The sequence below is a fragment of the Coturnix japonica genome, chromosome 3 (assembly GCF_001577835.2).
Source record: "Coturnix japonica isolate 7356 chromosome 3, Coturnix japonica 2.1, whole genome shotgun sequence".
Taxonomy (NCBI): domain Eukaryota; kingdom Metazoa; phylum Chordata; class Aves; order Galliformes; family Phasianidae; genus Coturnix; species Coturnix japonica.
In genome coordinates, this window is record NC_029518.1 from 39,493,269 (window position 1) to 39,504,491 (window position 11,223).

Sequence of the window (11,223 nt, forward strand, 5' to 3'; positions counted from 1 at the left end):
TCAGTGAGGCAAGGAAAACTAGCAGAGACTATGTCCAGCCTCTGGAACAGCAATAGGAAATGGCCTCCCAGTACTGTGTGCTTCGTGCTCTTATCTTCTGTTTTAGCTACAGGACATTAGATAGAAAGATATCCAGTCCTGACAAAAGGTATCTCACTTCTACAGAAAAACAAACAAGCAAACAGAAAAAACAAACATGGAATCTTCCTTCATTCAATATATCTGGTTGTTGTTTTTTTTTGTGACATTGTTTTCTGCCTTCCCGATTCAGGGAAGTACTTCAGTGCACTCAACTAAGGAGTGAATATGAATCACACATCATAAGGTTGTTCACTGTTGTTTGTTTTTTTTTTAATAGAGGGATCTCATTTCTGAACAAGATGACAGAGGGCCCAATGCCATTTTTGTACACAAGGTTTAGCCTTGCATGATCTGCTGAGATCAGGGGAATCACTTCCATTTTTTCAGTGATGCACAAGCAGAACTGAGGATCCACGCTTGCTGAAGGCAAAAAAAAAAATGCTGGTCTATTTGGAATCAAATCTACACAGGAAAAACACTTAGGAGGAAATATTCCAGTAAAAAAGAAAATTACTGGGAAACATCAAAGAAGGAGACATGGCTTAACTGACACCTGCAACTTTATCTCTTCCCCTGGTTACAGAGAAAGGAGGATTACGTGAATGGAGGCATACTCCCAGGGGTAGAAAATGTGGCATTTGACAGGTGCAAGAAGCCAATGAGTTATGGGATATGTAGAAAAGAAGAATCATCTGTCTTCTTACAAACTATTCAAGGCTCAGTCTGTGAAAGATCAGAAAGAGATTATTAAGATTGAAGTGAAAGACACAGATGTTTGGTTGTTGTTTTTCCAGGATGAGGGTGAAGGGCAGGGGAATATCAGTAAGCGAAGGAGCAGAGCTGGAACTGTAAATCCACATTTGCATTCCAGTGCTATAAAAACATGGTGGGACATTCTGGCTTCTTTGTAATCATGTAAATGAGTTCAAGGTTGAATTCTGCTCTTACAAACAGAAATGCCTGTAACATGGCATCACACATGTTTGGAACATTGTGAGCTGTCTAGTTTATGGGAATCTGGCTAAATAGACCAGCATAAGTTTTATTCTCTCTTCCATAGAGGAAGAAGAAATAGGCTCTAGCAGCATGCATAAATGTTCAACAACTCCCTGTATGTCTCCAAGAGCTGTGCTGAAGAGCCCTGGCCAGGCTGGAGACTGCACTCAATTTGCCCTTGCTGTTGGACTGAATCTGGTCTGAACTCATCCTTCTGTTGTACAAGTGAGGGCTTGTGATGGTATAAGCAGAAATACTTCATTATCTCTCCTGCCGTAGGCAAGTGCAGCTGAGTGCAAATGCATTCTCATTAAGTCATGTGTATTAACTGTGTGCCACTAGTAAGCAAAGCAGGAAACTACTGCACAATCTCCAAATCACTTTCTTTCTTACCTCCCATCCGCCCCTTGCTAGGAATGGATTAAAAGCTAAACATTTTTTTGTTTGTTTTATTGTTTGTTTTCTGTTTTGAAAGGGGAAGGAAATAGCAGTTTGAAGCTGAGAGCAAGATTTCCCCACAATTTAATACCATGCACAAACTGATGTGAAAGGAACTACAATAATTTATATCCAAAAGCACTGTTGCTCTCAAACACACTATATGTCCTGTGGTGGTGCTACACCAGGTTCTCAGCTGAGGTATAACAACAGCCCCACATTGTGGCTCCCACAGAATAAATAAAATATCTTTCTCATCACTGTCAACAATATCGGAATATGGCCCTCTGAGAATGTTTTGTATTGCTACATCCTTTCATGATTTGTACAAAAGTTTGTTCCCAAATAACAGTTCCTGGTTTATGATAGGAAATAAGTGCTCCTTTGCACCCCAATAATTAGTACATCACAGGCAGGATATAAAACTAGGCAGTAAAATGACATTAAGTTTCTGGCAGAACTTGAAGCCACATATAAACCATAAACAAGATGACACAGACAAGATGATACAGGAGTACATGGTTGTACTCCTTGCTTTCAAAGAGTCTGATAATAGAAAGGTCAATGCCTCAGGATAAAACGAAATACTAAAGATAAACTCATGTTGAGAAGCAGTTACAATGCCATTGCCTTGCTTCATACTTATTTAGACAGTAAAAATTTCAGCACAAGGAGCTTTGGCCATATGCCTCTCTTAGTATACAAGGAGCTACTTAAAAGACACTAGGAGTTGGACAAATCTCAGTGACGCAACTATCACTGACCATATGTGATAAAGAAGGAAGAGTCTGCTTTGTAATGTGTTTTCTTTCTACATTATTATTATTATTATTATTATTATTATTATTATTATTATTATTATTATTATTATTATTATTATTAAGAAACAGAAATGAGCTCAATGATATCCTGAAAACCTAAATGCACTTTATTAAGCAGAATTCTAAGAAAAGGCAAGGAGAAAAGTAGGAAGCATACCATGAACCATTCAGAACAGATAAAAATGCAGACCCTGGGCAGCAATGGAAGCTCAGGCTTCCACTCATCACAGCAGAAAATTTGTTTCTCACTTTGCACAGCTGTAAATCATTGTCTAGAAAGAACTTTAAAAAGTAAATTCAAAAACAGTTTATAGCTTCCAGATAGCCTAAGCCAAATTGACACAGAAGAATGTGTAGGTTTTTTAAAGGATTAGGAAAATATGTTTTACCATGAAATGAATTACTTGCTAATATTATGTGAAACCCATTGCAAACTGCTGATCTGAGTGCAGGTCTGAAATGGTCAGATGGCCAGGCAAAGTCCAGCACTACATTAAGTGCATGTGTGGTCTCCACCACTTTCTAGTGAGCAAAAGGTCCACATCCCAAAATCACCAGTGAGTAAACCCAGAGTCAGACCAAGGACCAAAGGGGCTCTGACTCCTCCCTACTAAGGGCACTGTTGTGACCACTCATCCATACAGCATCTGGGGGAAGGAATGTTTGCTTACAGGGCCTATGAGAAAGTTTACAGGGAGGACACAGAGGACATGGCAGACCACTTTGGCACATACAGCTTTCAGTGTGTTCCCCTATGGTAGACCCAACTGAAGAGTTATTACTGACATTAACTTTTTTAACCTTGTTTTCTATGGAAATGAGGCTTAGGCAATCGTTTTGGCTGCCTGGTTTCCCTAATAATTTTGAGCTCACTAACTGATTTCAGCCATGTGGAATAGAGAGACAGAGCTCTGAAAGGCCATTATATTTCTACAAGTTTTTTGTTTTTAAACAGTTATGTAGAGGGGTAAAAGAGAACAGTGAAGGTTTATTTCATGTTAAGGGAAAGGCTGCAGCATGAAACCCTCATGTATGTATCAGATAATCCACCTAGCAAAAGTCTTCTATAGATGCTGTCTCCAACAGAAGTTTCATGAGAACTTGCACTTTCAGAGACACCAAAGTCAACTGGCTTGGAGATATGAGCTTGCAGGAAACCTGACATCATTAGTCTCAGAGCCTGTAGAACCACTTATGTCCTATCTAAGCACAAGCATCTTGCTGACTCATGCTGGAAATTCCCCACATGATGATACTCCCATGATATTTCCTATTCTCAAAAACTGAAATTCTTCTCACAAGAAACCAAATACAAAGGATTTCCTTCAGACTACAGAGTCTGAGATCATTTTTCTTTCTTACTGAAAGTTAGTAGTTAATTCTTCTGTTTCTCAGCCTAGATTTGGCTGTCTCTTTTTTATGTCAGTCAATAGCTGCAACACATTCTAACACTGATACTATCAGCAACACCTTTGTAACATACCCTTTGAATTCATTATCTTCTTAGTGCAGGAGTGATAATGAACCATATCTGCTATATCAAATGGATGCTGTGTGCCTCTGTGTATTCCTTGCATATGTAACCCATTGCTGTGCATCCATCAGCACATAAAACTAAAAATAAATAAATAAATAAAAAGAGCAGATCTGAAGATCTGTATCTTGGTGATACCGTAATATATCTGCTGGAATCCACTGAGCTAGCTTACATTTTTCTCTAATGAAGAGTTAAAATTCAACACGTGAGGGCAGACTTACAACAGCAGTTTAGCAGCCCCCTTTTCCAGAAAGAATAAGTCCCATTTAAAGAACAACAACAAGAAAAACGAGAAACAAAACCTCATCAACATCTTGACTAGCTCCTGTTGAAAAATACTTTTCTTTGGGAAATCCAGGACATTCCTCTTTGCATTAATTGCCAGCTTATTAGTGGAATGAATGTTGCCAGTCTTTTCTCAAGCTGCTTAGAGGTGAAGAGCCTCTTTCTTTCCCTTTACCAAAAACAACAACAAAACATCCCAAGAGAGAAGAAAAGAGAAAAAGGAAAGGGAGCTGTTGAGAGCCAGCCTAGTTATTCATCTTTAAACACTGGTTTCCATGGGAATAAGTTTGGTTCTTTGTGGAGGCTGAACAACCCCATACATACTAGGTCTAATGCCTCCAACATTACTTTTGTGTGGTCAGCTTTCCTTTGGCCTCCTAGTCTCCTTCCTCCTCATCTCTGCTCAGCAACAAAACTGGTATCCAAAATAAAGAAATCATTCAATAAATTGGCTGAATTAGGTTTGCATCAAAGCCCATTGAAGTCTTTCTACTTCCTCAGTGAAATCTGGATGAAGCCCTCACAGCATAAAGCACAGTGGCTTACAGTAAGACTGTCGGAAGCATTACCTAGCCCTTGTCTGCCTCAACTTTTCTATTTTGATGGTTTCTGCCTCACATTTGCCCTTTACCTCTGGACTTATTTATTCTTCTTCTGAAACTCCTTTTTGTTTCTTAGTTTTGCCTGTACACCATGTACACCATGTACACCATGTGTACCGTGAAGAGCACAGGTTCACTAATAACTGCAAAAAAAGATTTCATAACAACACAAAATATATATTTTTGGGATGAAGATTAACTAACATCAAGAAACATTTTCCCTAAATCAAATAAGCCAGAGGTTTGCTTAGTCTTTGATTTTAACCAGGGATATGAGCAAATGAACAAGGTATTTTTGTTAGAAAGGGTACTAGATCAGGACTGGGTGATCTCGGTCAGTATTTAGCAGATTACAGGAAAACTCATGGCCTGTGTATCCTGTTTGACCTGACTGATAATTTGAATGTCTTCTTCAGTTCATTTTGATATCAAATTTTAAAAAAACTGAGCTGTTTATAAGTCCATTACTCAGAATCTGCCATGCAATATATTTTCATACATTAATCCTCATCATTTTGCTTAACTGTCATGAATTTTTCCTATTAAAGAAATAAAGTAAAAGCATGTTTTCACAAATTACCAATGAAAAATTTAGCACTTACTATTGCTTAACTTTCAAAACTCCTTCTTTAGAGTTTCTAGGGTCCAAAGTTTTTAGAAAAATAATGAGGAAAAGGAAAACATACAAGAAACTCATGAAAACTGTTCACAGAAAGGCTATCAGGACTACAGCTTTCACTTGTGAGGATACTTTTTCCTTTCAGATTTGGAAATGTATTTTCTTTACAAGACAGAGATGCTGATGGATTTTCAATTTTGAAATCTAAGATTAGGTCAAATTGCCTAATTTGCTTTGCCTATCCCTTAGAAAACTTATCTGGAACTGAAGCATTTCATACACTAACTCAGGATGTGTGGCTTGAAAATAGCTATTGAAGTGCAGAAAAATTGATCAATCATTTGATTGTCAATTCGCACATCAGTGAATAACAGGTAGAGCCATTTTAGTCTTATCATTCCTATAAGAATGTTAGCAATTCAGGCCAATGAAGATCCCTTGTGATAATGGAAGTAATAATGAAAGCTGCTGCTTAGACCATGTACTAGCATTCATGGCAGTACATCATCTCCCCTTTTTCACAATAATATGAAATGAGAAGGCTATCAGAGACATGTGAATAATGAAGTTACCATAAAAACTATCTTCTAAGAATGAATATTTCAATGGTGTGTTTCTTTCTTTCTCTTTAATTTCAACTTAGTTGAGGCCTTTTGCCATCTTCCCACTCTATCTCAGCCTTGGGCATAACAAAGCTACATAACAAAGTCATATTTTCTTAAGAGATTTATGGAAATCAAATACACTGGATTATTTCTACAAGCAAGGGGGAAACACAAATTCAACAGTGGGAATTTGCTGGTTCTCACAAAAATAAAAATAAAATCAGATACTCAGTTACAAAGTGGGAATGCACAGCATTACTCAGATTGCCTTGGATGCCTCAGGGTTGTGTGTATGGAGCAAACTACAGAATTCCAGGATATTCTTTTTTAGCCCCTGATAAGTTAAAGCAAAATATTAAAGGGTAGTCCAAATACCTACTACAAAGTTCTCCTGGTGTGGGAACACATTTTGCTATACCCTTTGTAAAATGAAGGGAAAGCTCTGCTTTCATGAAATCACAGTGCTAAAACTGAGTGAATTGACATATGTGACACTGTTAATCAGAGAAAAACAAAAGTGCAGAGGGTAAGTAGAAAATTGAAAGGCAGTCCTTGGTTCTGTTACTCTCTGGGCTTCAACACATGGTAATGTAAAACTGAGAATCACAAATATTTTGTAAAGTGAACTTCCATTAATCCATTAGCTTCAACATGAACTCAATAGGAGATAATAAGAGGAGTTAATATGGTGCACTATGGGAAAGCTACCAAAGCAAAAGCAACCCAGGATCTTCAGGGCATGAAGTCTGGTGGCATGTGGTCACTAAAGGCCGTAAGAGTCTACAGCAGACATCTATTGATAATTAACCGTTTTGGTTATAATGTGTCCTGAGAAATATGTATACAGCATATATGGTGCCTTACTGTATTTGTTGTAAAAATACCTAACCAAAACTGTCTAGGTCATAGTTTCACTTACTTTTCAGATTCTTTTGATGAAAACATGAGGTGCTCAGCAAAGATAGAGTCAGAATATGATGTGTGAACATGGCCTCATTCAAAGGTTGCTCCTCAGTCCCCCATCATTGCCATTAGTTGAAGGTCATGGCTCAGTTCCACAAGCCACTCAAGCTTTTCCACTATCGTTCCATCATCTATCTTGTCTAATCTGAGCCAGACTAGCTTTCTCATTTAAAACCTCCTAACCTGGCTGAGTTTGATGGAGATGAGTCAAGGCACAATCAGCTGAGCAGCTCATTCAGAAGATCTTGAGGATATGATAATCTTTTTGGAGATTTATGAGGAAGTGGTTTGGTAAGCTCCAAAAGCAACCTGGGTGAAAAAAGGAGCTGGAAAATGTCACTGACTTTAGATGCAAGTACTCTTTCCAAAAACAGCAAGGGAAGAGCATGAGCTGAGGTGTTTCCCTGGAATGGGAGGCCTCCATGCAGCTCCCTGATCTATCATAGTGGATGTGAACCAAGAGATTCAAAGGAAATTAAAAAAATGTATCAACACGCCCATATTTCTAAAACCTTATGGTCTGAGCATTCCTCAGTAAGGCTGCATACCTTCCAGGAGTCTAGTCTTTGGCTGAATGAAAATTCAGTTTTATTTTGTTGTTGGTTTTTTTTGTGTGTTTGTTTCTTTGTATCCACCAGCAAGTTTGTTCAGGCTTGTTATAAATAATTCCAGCTCCTAATATATTTTGTCAGTATTTATCAGAAATAAACTGGGGAGGACAGAACATTACAGTTATTTCACAAAAGGACAAACATTATCTCCAAGGATGAAAATACAGAAGAAACTTTGTAATTGGAAACTTCTACTGCCTGTGCAAATTTATGTCACAGAGGAAAAGATCTGGACTCTTTCTACAAGTTAGAGTTAAAATTTTAATACCTAGGGTTTTTACTTTGATGATTGTGTCTTGATTCATCGTATTTTCTCTCTGTAAATAGCTTGTAAGCTAGAAATTTCTGCAAGCCTGTCAATTTTCTCAAATAAATCTTCTTTTTCTTTTTTTAATCTTATTGATTTGTTTTCCGGAAGTATTTCTCTTTCTTTCTAATGTTTTATTTATCTACCAGTGTTTACATTTTTATCCCTAGAAACCTTTTCATTTCTTTTGTTTTTGTTGTTACTGTTTATTTGTTTTTCCTTTTGTGTTTGTCTGCAGGAAAAACAACTTGCATTTCAACAGCAATACTTTATACAGCTGAACATCCCAAAGTGCTTTACATTTAATTACACACTCATAGCAAAGTGACTATATGACAAATGTGGCCTTTGGGATCTCCAGAAAGGGGAAGGCAGGGAAGTATTTCACAATCAGGCTATCGTGCACATGTACGTAGCACTTTTCTTCAAAAGGTACACCAGTGCAGATTCTATATGTGATGCACAGAAGAGAGCTGTAAGGATGGAAAAAAAAACAAAAAAAAACCAACAACAACAACAAAAAAAACCAAGAACAGAAAGAAAGACTTACTTATTTTTCTGAATTAAATAAAGGCACCAGGCAGCTTGGGGGTTTTGTGTTCTTATCCGAATTCATATGAGAAAACACAGAGTGCTAAAACAGAAAACACGTCATAAAGAAACATACAAGGTTACCTTTTTGTTATTTTGTCCATTTTATAGCATGTGCTGTTTTATTTGTTTCCTTACTCTTTCACATGTGTTATTTTGTTCAGAGACAGTTTGCAGAACCATTTGCTGCTCATTAAATGATGAACAAGAAACAAATCCATAAAATGTTTGCTGCAGAACAAATCAAAAGGTTATTTGGAAATCAAATCAGAGTTTTAATAATAAAATTGTCGCATTTTAGCTACATATCTCTTTCTTAATGAACAGAATTAATGAGGAACATATCTAAGATGCATCTTTTTTTATGACTGCTACAGAAATTTTCAATAATTATGAAGGCAGTAAGAGGTGTCATTGGTCACATGATACTTTCAGCAGTCAAGAATTTAAACAAATTATTTTAATTTCTCATCCTGGGACATTCAACAGTCTGGCACATGGCAGCCAATTCATTCTAGATGTCTAACATAACAGCTTTCATTTGCTTTAGTCAAGTTTTCTTTATGGCTGTTTTCTGAAATAACTAGACAGGAGAAAAAATTAATCTGAAACCGTTTGGTAAATACACATGTATTTGTCACAGACTGGTATTGTGGGATTATCATTCTCATTTCACAGATAAGAAAGCCCTGCCAAAGGGGGTTGTTTAATTTTCTTAGCCAAATTAATGTAGAAAGTATGTGACTATGCCTAGGCTAAAATCCCAGTCCGGTACTTTATCAGGACATTATGGTTTCTCAGCAGTGAATTGCAAATGTTCTTGCAGTGCCTAACATCAAAAATGTTGCATCAAGCTAAATGAAATAAAGTCTTGTTTCCTGGTTCCATTATGTTTAAAGGTCACATATTCACTAGTAACTATTCAAAACATGCACACACGCCAAATGCAGCTATTACTGACATCCTTAGCAGTAGTTTTTTGATTGGTTTTCATTCTTACTTTTCTATAAAGCTATGGAAGCAGGAACACAAAATTGCTATGACAAAGAGTCACTAGTTTTAAAGGAACACCAAACCACTGCACTATGATCTAGTGTTCTTTGCCAAATATTTTGTTGGAAGAAGGCTGAGAAACACAGCTCCTTTTACAGGTGTTCAAGCCTAGAAACAAACCCAAAGCATCCCACGCACAACATCCTCTAGCTGCAGTATAATTGTACCAGCATACAATAACACAGTCACCCCACACAGCGAGGTGTTTATGCCAGCAAGTCAATCCAGGGAGCTAGGTGCAGTTCTGAGGCTGTCTCCACTGCAAGGGCAGCATCACTATATGCGATGCTGTGATGCCTGTTCCCAGAAAGTTCACAGCATCTTCTGCCTGCTTTTTGTGCACAATGACTTTGAGAGAGTGCTGTGGTAAGGCCACACTCAACAGTATGTATTTCTGGTCCCATGTACCATGCATACTATATTGGATGCTGACCATACACGGTTCCTATATATATATATATACACTGTCAGACCCAAGTTTAGATCCATTTCTCAACATTTCTCACAAACATTTATTCAGCCCCTAAAAGCTGAGCAAACAAAAAAAGAGCAGGCAAAAGCATTACAAAAACAGAAAAGACTATTTTCAAGCAGCAGCAAAATGCTTTTTTTAGTTTATGGCTGATCTCAAGCCTGTTCCCCATTTCTAATGTCATACTCTGTTGATTATCTCTTTCTCTCTCTCTTTTTTTAACACAGCAGGCTTTTCTTCCCACAGTCTTCGCTTAAGACTGATAAGTGTGTCATATGCAACAGTTTTGTAGCTGGACTTCACATTGGTTGATGTTTCCTGCCTTCATAATAACTTGACAAAGTTGTTCTAAGATGATAGTAAAAACAAAAGGTTTTACACAAATAAGAGAGTAGGGGTCTAATCTACATCTCTCCTGACATTAAAAAGGTACATCTTTACCACAAAGTACTGTATCAGAAATCAAACATCAGTTTCATAGGATAGCCAAAATGTCTGGGCAAATGCAAATCAAGTTGCTCATAGGTGATGGGTCATTTGGAAGTCTCTGCTCCAGACAGCGAGTGACTGTTAATGCAAATGCTGAACAGATGTACACAACACAAGATGAAGAAGTGGTTATGGGGCCTGGGTTTATTATTTTCCTTAAATTTTAAAGCTGAACATAGGCTTACCTTTGCATTCAGTATGAACAGTAACCCAGCACCAAGGATCATTAACAAGGGTATTTTGCATCTTGGGGCACTTCTAATACTACACCTTCTCTCATTCCTTGTAACTACCAGCTGCCAAAGCACTGAGAGCCCAAAGCCAATGCCATAAAGTTGGGTGCAAGGAATTTGGTGTAATATTTGGAGACCACCTCCAAGTAGTAAAGGCCAGCTGCAAACCTTTAAATTGTGATCACTAGTTAATTAGTGACTAACTGGATTTTTTCCATGTACTTGGGTCTTACCATCAAAACAAAGACACACTCTTTTCACTTCTTGTTGCATGTCTCTGTCTGTCTCTTTCATAAACTTGAATGAATTCTCATAGATGAGAACTTCCCATCTGCTGTACAGCCCATATGTACAGATTCAACACGTGAAGCTTCCAGTTAATTTGATCCCACTGTTTGCTATTTTGGTAATTCCAATTCTTTCATTTCTTCCAAAATAAACTCAAATTCAGAATAACTTCTGCTGTATTTCATGTCCAGCTTAAGCTCTTTTCTTCTTCTTGCTGTTTTTCTACTATCCT